This window comes from Pseudophryne corroboree, chromosome 1, assembly GCF_028390025.1.
Source record: "Pseudophryne corroboree isolate aPseCor3 chromosome 1, aPseCor3.hap2, whole genome shotgun sequence".
Taxonomy (NCBI): Eukaryota; Metazoa; Chordata; class Amphibia; order Anura; family Myobatrachidae; genus Pseudophryne; species Pseudophryne corroboree.
In genome coordinates, this window is record NC_086444.1 from 159598739 (window position 1) to 159615885 (window position 17147).

The window sequence follows — 17147 nt, forward strand, 5'->3', positions numbered from 1 at the left end:
ACATAGTGATGGATTCTAGCCCATAGCAATACCAGCTGATGGTCGCTATAGTGAAGGCCCATAGTCCATAACATTACTAGCTGATGGCCCCAAACATTGCCAGTTGATGGCAACATAGTGATGGATCCTAGTCCATAACATTACCAGCTGATGGTCGCTATAGTGAACGCACATAACATTGCCAGCTGATGGTAACATACAGGTAGTGATGGATCCTAGTCCAGAACATTACCAGCTGATGGCCCAAAACATTGCCAGCTAATGGCAACATAGTGATGGATTCTAGTCCAGAACATTACCAGCTGATGGCTCATAACATTACCAGCTGATGGCCACTATAATGATGGCCCCAAACATTACCAGCTCATGGCAACATAGTGACAGGTCCTAATCCATAACATTACCAGCTGATGGCCACTATAATGACGGCCCCAAACATTACCAGCTCATGGCAACATAGTGACAGGTCCTAATCCATAATATTACCAGCTGATGGCAACACAGTGATGGATCCATCTTAGTGCATAACATTACCAGCTGATGGCCCCTATAGTAATGGCCCATAGCCCACAACATTACCTGCTAATAGCCCCTATGGTAACAGGGCATAGCCCATAACATTAGCAGCTGATGGCCCTTATAGTGACAGCCGCTAGCCCATAACACTACCAGCTGATGGTCCCGATAAGTGATGGATCCTGGCCCATGACAATAGCAGTTGATGGCCCCTTTAGTGACAGATCCTAGCCCATGACATTACCAGCTGATGGCCCCTATAGTGATAGGTCATAATACAGAACATTACACTGCTGTATATAATCTTAGGATACTTACTTGCTGTATTAAAGTGGAGCCAACGCATTCCATAGTGAGATGTATCAAACCTTCAATAGAGATCAGGGGGAGCTGGCCACAGAAGCCAATCACATTATAGATCTAATTTTATAGAACGTACTATATAAATGACAGAATCTGATTGGTTGCTATGGGCAACCTCTCCACTTGTCCTCTTCATTAGGTTTATATATTTCTCACCACTATGTTCCCTATTTAGCTACAAAGACATAGGCAACCCATGTCTCTGGGCACAGTATGTCCAGGCGGGGAAGGGCGCTACCTGCCAATGTGACGCCCAGTCTCGGTCACTCAGACAGCGCTGGCCCCGGTGTATCGGGTACTAGGAGCGGACAGTGGCTACTCACAGCGCCGGTGGGCCGGGTACAAGGGTCACCTCTCTGCCATGGAGGAATCAAACACCACCACTTACAGGTTACTGCAGGAAGCTACACTGAGGACCCTTCTACAGGCTCTGCCCGGGGCTGTCCCACACAATGCCTGATTAAAAAATAGTGAACTGAACGGTAGACCAGCGGCCAGCCCGCAGCGCACACCTACTCACCCTCAGGCCGGTGGATCTCTCTTGACTGGCCGGGCGGCGATGATGACACGGGAAGGCAGCGACACTGACACGATCAGCTCTCCCTTCCGCCGCCACTCACCGAGTGAACGAGTACGTCACCTGACCAGCCAACTGACAGACCGCCTCGGCGAGGGGGCGGGGCCCGGCGGCGCGAGGCTGCCAGTGGCCTGATCCTCCAGCCAATGGGCGCCCTCCTCAGGTGAGCCCGTCATCGATGTTGCCGTGGCAACGCGCATCTTCGTAAGACGAGACGGGGAACGCGCGATCTCTCCTCACTGACTGGGAGCCAATGGGAACGGGGAGCCGGGAGTGATGGAGAGCGGGCAGCCGCCGGGCTGAGCAAACAGGCCCTGACCTGGCGGGGGAGACAGCAGTCCGGTCACAGCATCACCTCACACGTGTGATAGCCTATAGTGGGAGCTGTGTGTACATTCATATCACCCAATAACATGATCCTGGGACTGACTGGGGCTAGGCCACATCATTAGCTAGGGGCTTGCATTATTATATTGCTCATACAGCAGCCATTAGATAAGTCTGCACCAGCTGTGTGCTCCTGGTCAATCACATGACATGTAGGGATCAGAGACTGAGGAGATCCCACCTAAGGTGACTATTCAGAGCAAGGGACAACAAGTCTTGTTTGTAAAATGATTTGTATAATACGTGCAAGTGCATCGCAGTGTTTGGTTTTATGGGGCTAGTTCATCCATTTTAATGTTGAATGAGAGCGGTAACCCGTGTGTCTTTTGTGATCCATCATCCAAGCTAGCGATATAAATGCAGGCGGCTAGAGCAGTCGTGTGCAAGCTGATGTACGTCAAGAACCTATGTGCATGGTCCCGCAACCTTCAATAGGGACGCACGTTATCCTTAGTTTTCACTATATGAAGACGGGCCCAAAACAGTGTTATCACTCCAAGGGGTCTATTCATGAAGCAGTGAAAAATGTGGAGAAGTGAGCCAGTGGAAAAGTTGCTCATGGCAACCAATCAGCATTGAAGTAACATTTATAATTTGCATACTATACAATTGTATGGAGCAGATGATTGGTTGCCATGGACAACTTCTCCACTGGATCACTTTTCAACTCTTTTCACTTTTCATTTCGTGGGGGCAGGCCGCAGCGGATGCGTGACGAGCGAAGCGAGCCATGCGAGGGGACACGGGGGGTCATTCTGACCCGATCACACGCTGCAGTTTATCGCAGCGGTGTGGTCGGGTCAGAACTGCGCCGCTACGATCGCCTCTGCCTGATTGACAGGCAGAGGGGGGCGGAACGGTGGTGTTTGGCCGCCGTTTAGTGCGCGGTCCGACCAACGCAGGTATGGCCAGACCGAACGGGGGGCGGGCTGCAGCGGTTGCGTGATGTCACACGCAGCTGCTGCAGGCCGGGAAGCGATGAGTAGCTCCCGGCCAACACGCTAAAGCTGTGCTGGTTGGGAGCTACTCTTGAAGTGCAAAGGCATCGCCGCTGTGCGATGCCTTTGCACTTCTGCCGGGGTGGGAGGGGCACTGACATGCGGGATAGCCCTGTGCTGGCCTTCCCTCCGCATATCAGTGTGAATGATCATAGCTGTGCTGCTACGATCATCTCGGAATGACCCCCACGGTGCACTAATATGGGTTCCCCGTCACTTTACGGAGAAAATGACACCAAAAACCTCATGTCGACCTAGTACATGTCGACCTAATGCATGTCAACCTAATGGCAATGTCGACCTTCAGTGGTCGACCTAATGAGTGTCGACCTAAGGACCCATGCCTGTTTTAAGTCACAGTGGAATGTTCTGCAATGGACGAGTCCAGGGCTTAAAGTGGTCCTGGAAAGGTGGGGGAACTCATCTCCTCCGCCACACGTGCGCCGAATGTGCGTGCCACAAAAAGGGGTGTGGACTCACTAGAATGGGCGGGGCCACACAATAGTACCCTCACTTGGCAGCTTCTCATTGGCTGGCGGTCTTGGAGATGTGATTGGCTCACACTAGTTTAAAAAAAAATCTTCCCCTTCTTTTAATTCACAGCTGCTCCGCCCGCGAGCCGAGATTGGCTGGCGGCCACTGCCATCTTTAAAATGCACAGTCCTAGGTCCCGATGCTCCTTAGTGGCATGGCGGAGGTGGAACTGGTTCCGCATTCAATTAGAGGTGACGGAATGCACTTCTTCCCCGTTACAGCCCACTTCGCTCTCTGGCCGAGTCAATTGCCTGATCTCAACCCAATCTAGCATGCATTTCACTTGCTGAAGACAATAATAAAGGCAGAAAGACCCATGAGCAAACAACTGAAGATATCTACAGTAAGGCCTGTCAAAGCATAACAAAGCAGGAAACCCAGTATTTGGGGATGTCCATGGGTTCCAGACTTCAGGCAGTTATTGCCTGCAATGGATTCTCAGAAAAGTATTAAAAAATAGGATTTTAATACCTACTGGTAAATCCTTTTCTCTTAGTCCGTAGAGGATGCTGGGGTCACTTCACGAACCATGGGGTATAGACAGGATCCGCAGGAGACATGGGCACTTTAAGACTTTCAAATGGTGTGACCTGGCTCCTCCCTCTATGCCCCTCCTCCAGACTCCAGTTTAAGGAACTGTGCCCAGGGAGACGTACATTTCGAGGAAAGGATTTATTAAACCACGGTGAGCATCTTACCAGCTCACACCTCAAGCATGCCGCAGAACGTGGCATTCAACAGAACACAAGCCAATGGCATGAAGAATTTGCAGCAATATCCTGACAAAAATCGTAACACAACCTGTGTGTAACCACAACCAATAACTGCAGATACAGTACGCACTGGGACGGGCACCCAGCATCCTCTACGGACTAAGAGAAAAGGATTTACCGGTAGGTATTAAAATCCTATTTCTCTGACGTCCTAGTGGATGCTGGGGACTCCGTAAGGACCATGGGGAATAGACGGGCTCCGCAGGAGACTGGGCACTCTATAAGAAAGATTTAGTACTATCTGGTGTGCACTGGCTCCTCCCTCTATGCCCCTCCTCCAGACCTCAGTTAGATTTCTGTGCCCGGCCGAGCTGGATGCACACTAGGGGCTCTCCTGAGCTCCTAGAAAGAAAGTATATGTTAGGTTTTTTATTTTACAGTGAGACCTGCTGGCAACAGGCTCACTGCAACGAGGGACTAAGGGGAGAAGAAGCGAACCTACCTGCTTGCAGCTAGCTTGGGCTTCTTAGGCTACTGGACACCATTAGCTCCAGAGGGATCGACCGCAGGACCCGTCCTTGGTGTTCGTTCCCGGAGCCGCGCCGCCGTCAGTGGCGCACCCAGGGGGGGTTTCCGAGTACCCAGAAACCCCCCTCCACTAAAAAAAAAAAATAAATTTTTTTTTTTTTTTTTTTTTTAGCTGCATGAGTATTATTAATGACTGTCTAGCGTCCTCTGCAGCCTGCTGTCTTCCTGGTGGCACTTGCAAGTACAATAAAAGTTTACTTTATTTTAATTATAGTACATATATATCCATGTGCATACATATATACACATGTATATATATATATACATACATACATACATACATACATATAAACACACACACACACATATGATATATATATTAATGTGTATATATATGTGTACTGTATGTGTGTGTACATATATATATATGTATGCTTGTTTAATATGCTATGTATATGTGTATATGTATGTGTGTGTGTGTATGTATATATATATATATATATGAATATATATATATATATATATATATATATATATATGTGTGTAGATATATGTATATATATATATATATACACACACACAGACACACTAGTTTTATGGACCCAGCATATACTGGGTCACCTCAGTCCCTACCCCCGTGATTGGCTCCGCCCAGTTCTGGAAACCCCCCCATGCAAATCCTGCGTTTGCCACTGGCCGTCCCCCTTACAGAGCCAGAAGCATGAAGATGGTCCGGAAAATCGGCGGCAGAAGACTTCAGTCTTCACCAAGGTAGCGCACAGCACTGCAGCTGTGCGCCATTGCTCCTCATACACACTTCACACTCCGGTCACTGAGGGTGCAGGGCGCTGGGGGGGGGGCGCCCTGAGCAGCAATAAAAACACCTTGGCTGGCAAAATAATCACAATATATAGCCCCAGAGGCTATATATGTGATAATTACCCCTGCCAGAATCCATAAAAAAGCGGGAGAAAAGTCTGTGAAAAAGGGGCGGAGCTATCTCCCTCAGCACACTGGCGCCATTTTCTCTTCACAGTGTAGCTGGAAGACAGCTCCCCAGGCTCTCCCCTGTAGTTTTCAGGCTCAAAGGGTTAAAAAGAGAGGGGGGGCACTAAATTTAGGCGCAATATTGTTTATACAAGCAGCTATTGGGGAAAATTCACTCAGTGATAGTGTTTATCCCTACATTATATAGCGCTCTGGTGTGTGCTGGCATACTCTCTCTCTGTCTCCCCAAAGGGCTGTGTGGGGTCCTGTCCTCAGTCAGAGCATTCCCTGTGTGTGTGCGGTGTGTCGGTACGGCTGTGTCGACATGTTTGATGAGGAGGCTTATGTGGAGGCGGAGCAGATGCCGATAAATGGGATGTCGCCCCCTGGGGGCCGACACCAGAGTGGATGGATAGGTGGAAGGTATTAACCGACAGTGTCAACTCCTTACATAAAAGGCTGGATGACGTAACAGCTATGGGACAGCCGGCTTCTCAGCCCGCGCCTGCCCAGGCGTCTCAAAGGCCATCAGGGGCTCAAAAACGCCCGCTCCCTCAGATGGCAGACACAGATGTCGACACGGAGTCTGACTCCAGTGTCGACGAGGTTGAGACATATACACAATCCACTAGGAACATCCGTTACATGATCCCGGCAATAAAAAATGTGTTACACATTTCTGACATTAACCCAAGTACCACTAAAAAAGGGTTTTATGTTTGGGGAGAAAAAGCAGGCAGTGTTTTGTTCCCCCATCAAATGAGTGAATGAAGTGTGAAAAAGCGTGGGTTCCCCCGATTAGAAACTGGTAATTTCTAAAAAGTTACTGATGGCGTACCTTTTCCCGCCAGAGGATAAGTTACGCTGGGAGATATCCCCTAGGGTGGATAAGGCGCTCACACGTTTGTCAAAAAAGGTGGCACTGCCGTCTTAGGATACGGCCACTTTGAAGGTACCTGCTGATAAAAAGCAGGAGGCTATCCTGAAGTCTGTATTTACACACTCAGGTACTAGACTGAGACCTGCAGATAGTGCTGCTGCAGCGTGGTCTGTAACCCTGTCAAACAGGGATACTATTTTGCGAACATAAGTCGTCGTCTTATATATGAGGGATGCACAGAGGGATATTTTGCCGGCTGGCATCCAGAATTAATGCAATGGCCATTCTGTCTGGAGGGTATTAGAGACCCGACACTGGACAGGTGATGCTGACTTTAAAAGGCACATAGAGCCTTATAAGGGTGAGGAATTGTTTGGGGATGGTCTCTGGGACCTCGTATCCACAGCAACAGCTGGGAAGAAATTTTTTTACCTCAGGTTTCATCACAGCCTAAGAAAGCACTGTATTATCAGGTACAGTCCTTTCGGCTTCAGAAAAGCAAGCGGGTCAAAGGCGCTTCCTTTCTGCACAGAGATGAGGGAAGAGGGAAAAAGCTGCACCAGTCAGCCAGTTCCCAGAATCAAAATTCTTCCCCCGCTTCCTCTGAGTCCACCGCATGACGCGGGGGCTCCACAGGCGTAGCCAGGTACGGTGGCGGGCCGCCGCAAAAATTTCAGCGATCAGTGGGCTCGCTCACAGGTGGATCCCTGGATCCTTCAAGTAGTATCTCAGGGGTACAGGCTGGAATTCGAGGCGTCTCCCCCCCGCCGTTTCCTCAAACCTGCCTTGCCGACAACTCCCTCAGGCAGGGAGGCTGTGCTAGAGGCAATTCACAAGCTGTATTCCCAGCAGGTGATAGTCAAGGTGCCCCTACTTCAACAAGGACGGGGTTACTATTCCACACTGTTTGTGGTACCGAAACCGGACGGTTCGGTGAGACCCATTTTAAATTTGAAGTCCTTGAACACATACATAAAAAAATTCAAGTTCAAGATGGAATCGCTCAGGGCGGTTATTGCAAGCCTGGAGGAGGGGGATTACATGGTATCCCTGGACATCAAGGATGCTTACCTACATGTCCCCATTTACCATCCTCACCAGGAGTACCTCAGATTTGTGGTACAGGATTGCCATTACCAATTCCAAACACTGCCGTTTGGACTGTCCACGGCACCGAGGGTCTTTACCAAGGTAATGGCAGAAATGATGATACTCCTTTGAAAAAAGGGAGTTTTTAATTATCCCGTACTTGGACGATCTCCTTATAAAGGCGAGGTCCATGGAGCAGTTGTTGGTCGGAGTAGCACTATCTCGGGAAGTGCTACAACAGCACGGATGGATTCTATACATTCCAAAGTCACAGCTGGTTCCTACCACACGCCTGCTGTTCCTGGGGATGGTTCTGGACACAGAACAGAAAAAAAAAGTGTTTCTCCCGCAGGAGAAAGCCAAGGAGCTGTCATCTCTAGTCAGAGACCTCCTGAAACCAAAACAAGTATCGGTGCATCACTGCACACGAGTCCTGGGAAAAATGGTAGCTTCTTACGAAGCAAAATTCCATTCGGCAGGTTCCATGCAAGAACCTTTCAGTGGGACCTCTTGGACAAGTGGTCGGAATCGCATCTTCAGATGCATCGGCTGATAACCCTTTCTCCAAGGACCAGGGTATCTGTACTGTGGTGGCTGCAGAGTGCTCATCTTCAAGAGGGCCGCAGATTCGGCATACAGGACTGGGTCCTGGTAACCACGGATGCCAGCCTTCGAGGCTGGGGGGCAGTCACACAGGGAAGAAATTTCCAAGGACTTTGGTCAAGTCAGGAGTCGTCCCTACACATAAATATTCTGGAACTGAGGGCCATTTACAATGCCCTAAGTCTGGCAAGGCCTCTGCTTCAAAACCAGCCGGTACTGATCCAATCAGACAACATCACGGCAGTTGCCCATGTAAACCGACAGGGCGGCACAAGAAGCAGGATGGCGATGGCAGAAGCCACAAGGATTCTCCGATGGGCGGAAAATCACGTACTAGCACTGTCAGCAGTGTTCATTCCGGGAGTGGACAACTGGGAAGCAGACTTCCTCAGCAGACACGACCTACACCCGGGAGAGTGGGGACTTCATCCAGAAGTCTTCCTACTGTTGATAAACCGTTGGGAAAGGCCACAGGTGGACATGATGGCGTCCCACCTCAACAAAAAGCTAAAGAGATATTGCGCCAGGTCAAGGGACCCTCAGGCGATAGCTGTGGACGCTCTAGTGACACCGTGGGTGTACCAGTCGGTTTATGTGTTCCCTCCTCTGCCTCTCATACCAAAGGTACTGAGAATAATAAGAAGGCGAGGAGTAAGAACGATACTCGTGGTTCCGGATTGGCCAAGAAGAGCTTGGTACCCAGAACTTCAAGAAATGTTATCAGAGGACCCATGGCCTCTACCGCTCAGACAGGATCTGCTACAGCAGGGGCCCTGTCTGTTCCAAGACTTACCGCGGCTGCGTTTGACGGCATGGCGGTTGAATTCCGGATCCTAAAGGAAAAGGGCATTCCGGAGGAAGTCATTCCTACGCTGATAAAAGCCAGGAAAGAAGTAACCGCAAACCATTATCACCGCATTTGGCGAAAATATGTTGCGTGGTGTGAGGCCAGGAAGGCCCCTACAGAGGAATTTCAGCTGGGTCGTTTTCTGCACTTCCTACAGTCGGGAGTGACTATGGACCTAAAATTGGGTTCCATTAAGGTCCAGATTTCGGCTCTGTCGATTTTCTTCCAGAAAGAACTGGCTTCACTGCCTGAAGTTCAGACTTTTGTAAAGGGAGTGCTTCATATTCAGCCCCCTTTTGTGCCTCCTGTGGCACCTTGGGATCTCAATGTGGTGTTGAGTTTCCTAAAATCACATTGGTTTGAACCACTTAAAACTGTGGATCTGAAATATCTCACGTGGAAAGTGGTCATGTTATTGGCCTTGGCTTCGGCCAGGCGTGTGTCAGAATTGGCGGCTTTGTCATGTAAAAGCCCTTATCTGATTTTCCATATGGATAGGGCAGAATTGAGGACTCGTCCCCAGTTTCTCCCTAAGGTGGTATCAGCTTTTCACTTGAACCAACCTATTGTGGTGCCTGCGGCTACTAGGGACTTGGAGGATTCCAAGTTACTGGACGTAGTCAGGGCCTTGAAAATTTATGTTTCCAGGTCGGCTGGAGTCAGGAAAACTGACTCGCTTTTTATCCTGTATGCACCCAACAAAATAGGTGCTCCTGCTTCTAAGCAGACTATTGCTCGCTGGATTTGTAGCACAATTCAGCTGGCGCATTCTGCGGCTGGATTGCCGCATCCTAAATCGGTGAAAGCCCATTCCACGAGGAAGGTGGGCTCATCTTGGGCGGCTGCCCGAGGGGTCTCGGCTTTACAACTTTGCCGAGCTGCAACTTGGTCAGGGGCAAACACGTTTGCTAAATTCTACAAATTTGATACCCTGGCTGAGGAGGACCTTGAGTTCTCTCATTCGGTGCTGCAGAGTCATCCGCACTCTCCCGCCCGTTTGGGAGCTTTGGTATAATCCCCATGGTCCTTACGGAGTCCCTAGCATCCACTAGGACGTCAGAGAAAATAAGATTTTACTCACCGGTAAATCTATTTCTCGTAGTCCGTAGTGGATGCTGGGCGCCCATCCCAAGTGCGGATTGTCTGCAATACTTGTATATAGTTATTGCCTAACTAAAGGGTTATTGTTGAGCCATCTGTTGAGAGGCTCAGTTATATTTCATACTGTTAACTGGGTATAATATCACGAGTTATACGGTGTGATTGGTGTGGCTGGTATGAGTCTTACCCGGGATTCAAAATCCTTCCTTATTGTGTCAGCTCTTCCGGGCACAGTATCCTAACTGAGGTCTGGAGGAGGGGCATAGAGGGAGGAGCCAGTGCACACCAGATAGTACTAAATCTTTCTTATAGAGTGCCCAGTCTCCTGCGGAGCCCGTCTATTCCCCATGGTCCTTACGGAGTCCCCAGCATCCACTACGGACTACGAGAAATAGATTTACCGGTGAGTAAAATCTTATTTTTTTCATACGTCCTAGAGGATGCTGGGGTCACTTCAAGTACCATGGGGTTATAACAAAGCTCTAGAATGGGCGGGAGAGTGCGGATGACTCTGCAGCACCGATTGACCAAACATGAGGTCCTCAGCGGCCAGGATATCAGACTTGTAAAACATTTCAAAAGTGTTTGAACCCGACCAAACAGCTGCTCGGCAAAGTTGCAATGCCGAGAACCCCTGGACAGCTGCCCAGGACGAGCCCACCCTTCTAGTAGAATGGGCCTTCACCGATTTCGGTAACGGCAATCCAGCCGTGGAATGAGCATGCTGAATCGCACTACAGATCCAGCGCGCAATGGTCTGCTTGGAAGCAGGACACCCAATATTGTTGGGAACATACAGGACAAACAGAGCCCCTGTTTTCCTAATCTGAGCCGTCCAGGCGACATCATTTTCAAAGCTCTAACCATAGCCAGAGACTTTGACTCAGCAAAGGCGTCAGTAGCCACAGGCACCACCATAGGTCGGTTCCTGCAGAAAAAAGGACAACGCCTTCGGCAGAAACGTTGACGTGTCCTCAATTCAGCTCAATCTTCATGGAAGATCAAATAAGGGCTCTTGTGAGATAAGGCCCCAAACTCAGACACTCGCCTTGCAGATGCCAAGGCCAACAGGATGACCGCTTTTCAAGTGAGAAACAGCAACTTCACCTTCTGTAAAGGTTCAACCACGTGATTGAAGGAACTGCAACACCACATTAAGAACCCAAGGTGCCACTGGAGACACAAATGGAAGGTACACGTGCAACATGCCTTTCACGAAAGACTGAACTTCCGGAAGGGAAGCCAATAGTTTTCGAAAGAAAATTGGCAATGCTGAAAACTGGACCTTAATGGAGTCCAATTTCATGTTGCATTCCCTCCAGCCCATAGGAAATGGAGAAAACACCCTAACTGAAAACTCTTCCGTTAAAGCTTTCTTGGATTCACACCAAGACACCTATTTTCACCAGATACGGTGGTAACGTTTAGACATTACTCCTTTCCTGGCCTGAATAAGAGTGGGGATGACTCCCTTGGGAATACCCTTTCGGGCTAGAAACCGTCTTTCAACAGCTATGCCGTCAAACGTAGCCGCGGTAAGTCCAGGTACACGCACGGCACCTACTGTTGTAGGTCCTCGTGAAGAGGAAGAGGCCCAGGATCCTTTTTTTTTTATTTTAAAAACTCCTAAAGATCTGGGTACCCAGCTCTCCTTGGCCAGTCTGGGCAATTAAATTTTTTCCTGAAACCTCGTTCTTCTTATGATCCCGAGAACTTTTGGGAACAGTGGAAGTGTAGGGAATACATACACTGACCGGAATAGCCACTGGGTCACCAGTGCATCTATTGCTATTGTCTGAGCGTCTTTTGACCAGGAACAACATTTCTGAAGCTTCTCGTTGAGACGAGATGTCATCATGTCTATTTGAGAAACTCTGCAAAGACTTGTCACCTCTGCAAAGCCTTCTTGGTGGAAGTTCCACTCTCCCGGCTGGAGATCGTGTCTGCTGAGGAAGTCTGCTTCCCAGTTGTCCACTCCTGGAATGAAAATTACCGACAGAGCCCTTACATGGTTTCCTGCCTAGAGGAGGACCTTCGTCACCTCTGCCATTTCCGCTCTGCTTTTTGTTCCGCCTTTCTGTTACATTATCCAACTGGATCTGCACGGGATGATCTTGAAGAAGATGTACCACTTGTTGGAGACCTTTGTAAATGGCTCCCAATTCCAGCATGTTCATGCGAAGGCAGGCTTCCTGACTTTAGCATTTTCCGTGGAAGCTTTTCCTTGAGTGACAACTCCTCAGCCTCAGAGACTTTTATCCGTGGTTACCAGGACCCAGTCCTGAACTCCGAACCTGCATCCCTCTAATAGGTGCGAGCTGTGTAGCCACCACAGGAGTGAAATCCTGGCTTTCGACAACAGGACTATCTTCTGGTGCATGTGTAGGTGGGATCCACTTTACCAACAGGTCCCACTGGAATACCCTGGCATGGAACCTGCCAAACTGTATGGCCTCGTAGGCCGTCACCATCTTTGCACCAATGGATCGACACTCTTGATGGTTTCAAACCTAGTATTACCATTTTCTTGATTTCCAGAGATTTTTCCACCGGAAGAAAAACTCTCTGAACTACCCTGTCCAGAATCATTTCGAAAAACAAATAATCCTTCCTGGAAAATTTATGACCCAACCGTGTTGTTGGAGTATGGACAGGGAGAGCGCAATGTTTTGTACCAAGCGCTCACTGGATCTCGCCTTTTTCAGGAGATTTTCTAGATAAGGAATTAAATTGACTCCTTCTTGACGCAGGAGGACCATCATCACCACCATCACTTTGGTGAAAAGCCTCGACGCCGTGGAGAAAACTGAAAGGTAACGTCTGGAATTGGCAATGGCAATCCTGACCCGCGAATCTCAGATAAGCCTGGTAAGGAGGATAAATTGGAACATGCAGGTAAGCATCCTTTACGTCAACTGACTCCCTGTAATCACCCTCCTCCAGACTGGAAACACTGGGGGTCATTCCGAGTTGTTCGCTCTGTATTTTTTTCTCGCAACGGAGCGATTAGTCGCTAATGCGCATGCGCAATGTCCGCAGTGCGACTGCGCCAAGTAAATTTGCTATGCAGTTAGGTATTTTACTCACGGCATTACGAGGTTTTTTCTTCGTTCTGGTGATCGTAATGTGATTGACAGGAAGTGGGTGTTTCTGGGCGGAAACAGGCCGTTTTATGGGTGTGTGCGAAAAAACGCTACCGTTTCTGGGAAAAACGCGGGAGTGGCTGGAGAAACGGAGGAGTGTCTTGGCGAACGCTGGGTGTGTTTGTGACGTCAAACCAGGAACGACGAACACTGAACTGATCGCCGATGCCGAGTAAGTGTGGAGCTACTCAGAAACTGCTAAGAAGTGTCTATTCGATATTTTGCTAATCTTTCGTTCGCAATTTTGATAAGCTAAGATTCACTCCCAGTAGGCGGCGGCTTAGCGTGTGCAAAGCTGCTAAAAGCAGCTTGCGAGCGAACAACTCGGAATGACCCCCACTGCCCGCAGTGATTCCATCTGTAACTTGAACCGTTTCAAGTAGAGATTCAGATTTTTTTATTTTTTATTTAGGTTCAGGATCGGTCAGACCAAGCCGTCCGGTTTCGGAACTACAAAGAGGCTTGAATAAATCCCTTCCTTTGTTGTGACCCAGGCACCAGGACTATGCCCTGGTCCTGACATAAAATTTGAATTACCGTTATAAGTGCTTCTCTTTCTGGTAGAGACGCTGGCAAGGTCAATTTTAAAATTCGGCAAGGGGAAAAGTCTTGAAACTCCAGTTTGTACTCCTGGGACACTATTTGTAACACCCCGGGATCCAGTTCAGATTGACTCCAAACCTGACTGAGCAGTTTTTAGACGTGCCCCCACCCGAGCTACCTCCCGCGAATGATCCCCAGCGTCATGCTGTGGACTTGGCAGAAGCAGGGGTAGACTTCTGTTCTTGGTAACCTGAAGCCGTTGTAGACATCTTCTCGCTGTACTTACTGGGCCAAAAAAGGACTGCATGTGAGGGTGATCTTTTTGCCCGTGTAGGTGCAGAGGGCAAAAATGTCGACTTACCTGCGGTAGCCGCCGAGACCAACGTCTCCAGTCCCTCACCAAATAAGGCCTCACCTTTGTATAGGAGATCCTCCATATTTCTCTTGCAATCTGCATCCGCGTTCCACTGGCGAATCCCCAACGCCCGCCGAGCCGATACTGCCCTGGTAGCGGCTTGTGAACTCAAAAGTCCAATATCTTTCATTGCTCCTAGCATGTATGCGGCAGCGTCTTTGATATTTCCTAACTTAGGGAGTATCTCATCTTTATCAATCGTGTCAATTTCTGATGACACGCTTTTTTCCAATTTTTTTTTTTTTTTTTAATAATGCGACACACCCACGCGCAAGCAATAGTTGGCCTGAGCAGTGCACTTCTTTGCAACATAAATGGATTTTAATATAGTTTTCACCTTTCGGATCGCCGGCTCTTTTAGTGAAGCCGTGTCAGGTGCAGGAAGAATTACCTTCTTTTTTGCCCTAGACAGTGTACTATCTAACACAGGGGGTGACTGCTGGGAAAGAAAATATTAAGCTTGTGGGAGGTAGTCTTATTTGATCTATTTCCCTGGAATCCCTATCGGCGACACAGGACTCAGAGTCTGTGTCGGTAGCAGTAGTCATAACATTTGTAAATGGACTTTATGTGACCCAGAGAGGGTCGCCTGCAGATGGAAGAACAGAATGCTGACAAAACACATTTTCTACATATCCAGCATGCAGCATCAGATATAGCCTTATCTAATCTTTGATATGATGCATACTACCACGTATTTCTTCACCCATGCAGGCTCTTGGTGTATCGGTAGCATCACCACCTTACAACTCTGTGTCCCTAAAATGGCTTCCTCCAGGGAGGAACTCCCTGCCTCAGGCATGTCCCACACGTGTGCCACACACACTCCCAGACACACTGGGACTTATAGGGACCAGACCTCTGTCAGATGGACACAGAAAGGAAAAGCCAGCTCACACCCCAGCGCCAAGCACACCCATCTGTAAAACATTACATTGAAAACAGACCTGCAGCGCTTTTATACATAATACAAACATCATATACATCGCCCCCCCCCTCTTTGCACCCTGATATATGTCAGTAGTGAAGGGAGGACCAGCGTTTCTCTTGTGAGGAGAAAATGGCGCTGATTAGCGTGCTGGCTCAGTGAGGAAGAAGCCCCGCCCCCGTAATGGCGCTCTTCACCCGTTCTTAAATCAATAGTTAATTATACTGGCGGGGGTAGGACAGTGTGCCTTTTGCCATAAACAAGGATTTATGTTGCCCCGGGCGCCCCCCCTGCGCCCTGCACCCTGCAGTTGTCAGCAGTGTGTTTGTGTGTGAGCTGTGAGGAAGAAGCTCCGGCCCCTTAATGGCGCACTTCCTTCCCGCAATTTTCAACAAATATTTATACTGGTGGGGGTTAGGACAGTGCCTTGGCACTAATGTCCCCTCTTGCCAGTGTCAAAATGAGGATTTATATGCTGCCCAGGGTGCCCCCCCACGCGCCCTGCACCGGGTGGTCTTCAGTATGCCGACTGTCGGGATCCCGGCGCACAGTATACCGGCGCCGGAATCCCGACAGCCGACATACTGACACTTTTTCTCCCTCGTGGGGGTCCACGACCCCCCTGGAGGGAGAAAGCGCACCACTGTGCACGCAGCGTGGCGAGCGCAGCGAGCCCGCAAGGGGCCCATTTGCGTCGCCACGCTGTCGGCATGCCGGCAGTCGGGCTCCCGGCGCCGGTATGCTGGTCGCCGGGAGCCCGGCCGCCGGCATACCATACTACACCCCCTGCACCCTGTAGTGCCTTGTGTAGTGGGAGCGTGGCGCGCAGCGTGCGATCGCTGTGCGGTACCTCAGAAGCCATCACTGAAGTCTTCTGATCTTCTACTCACCTGTCTTCTGACCTCTGGCTCTGCAAGGGGGGTGACGGCGGGCTCTGGGAACGAGCATCTAGGCGTACCTAGCGATCAGACCCTCAGGAGCTAATGGTGTCCTGTAGCCAAAGAAGCACAGCCTTTAAACTCACAGAAGTAGGTCTGACTTCTCTCCCCTAAGTCCCACGAAGCAGGGAGACTGTTGACAGCAGTTCTCCCTGAAAATAAAAAACCTAACATAAGTCTCTTTCAGAGAAACTCAGTAGAGCTCCTCAGAGTGCATCCAGTCTCACTTATCACAGATTCTAAACTGGAGTCTGAAGGAGGGGCATAGAGGGAGGAGCCAGATCACACCATTTGAAAGTCTTAAAGTGCCCATGTCTCCTGCGGATCCCGTCTATACCCCATGGTTCTTGAAGTGACCCCAGCATCCTCTAGGACGTATGAGAAATGAACATTTTATTTATGATTATGTTAAGTTGTCCAATTACATTTGAGCCCCTGAATGCATGGGACTGTGTATAAAAACTTTTCAGACAATATTTTTGTTCAACACCTTGAATCAAAGCTGAAAGTTTGCACTTCAATTAAATTTCCATTAATAATTTCAAATCAATTGTGGTGGCTTACAGAGCCAAATATATGGGGACCTAACTGTATATGTTTCAGTCACACAGTAATGTTAGTGTGGGGGTCTGTAGGTTGAGTAACTTTGTGTTATTGTGTACCAGTTTTCATCAATGTAATTACAGGCAATGTGCCAGTTTCCTGTGCACCTCTATGGCGGTGCGGAGAAAAACTTGTTAATGGACATAATAGGCAGGAATAACGCATGTATCTGAATCAGCCTTTTCAGTCTCTCATAATACTATGAAAACAGAGAGTATTTGGTTAAAAAAAGGTCAATGGGGGTAATTCTGAGTAGATCGCAGCAGCAAGTTTGTTAGCAGTTGTGCAAAACCATGGGGGTAATTCTGAGTTGATTGCAGCAACAAGTTTGTTAGCAATTGGGCAAAACCATGTGCAGTGCAGGGGGGGGGGGGCAGATATAACATTTGCAGGGAGAGTTAGATTTGGGTGGGTTATTTTGTTTCTGTGCAGGGTAAATACTGGCTGCTTTATT

At 49.0% G+C, this 17147-nt stretch overlaps 2 protein-coding genes across 6 annotated transcripts in view; one reads left to right on the forward strand and one right to left on the reverse strand.

Moving 5' to 3' along the window:
* Positions 1-1503, reverse strand: part of HMGCR (3-hydroxy-3-methylglutaryl-CoA reductase) — a 35970-nt gene extending 34467 nt beyond the window's left edge. Inside the window, exon 1 of one of the 5 annotated variants that reach the window (XM_063963829.1) lies at positions 1400-1503. The gene's annotated coding sequence lies outside the window, so the exon portion shown is untranslated. The other 4 variants (XM_063963830.1, XM_063963832.1, XM_063963833.1 and 1 more) reach the window with 4 other exon arrangements.
* Positions 1504-1556: 53 nt separating this feature from the next.
* Positions 1557-17147, forward strand: part of LOC134889019 (uncharacterized) — a 391009-nt gene continuing 375418 nt past the window's right edge. The window contains exon 1 of the mRNA XM_063913347.1: positions 1557-2029. The gene's annotated coding sequence lies outside the window, so the exon portion shown is untranslated. The remainder of the gene's footprint in view (positions 2030-17147) is intronic.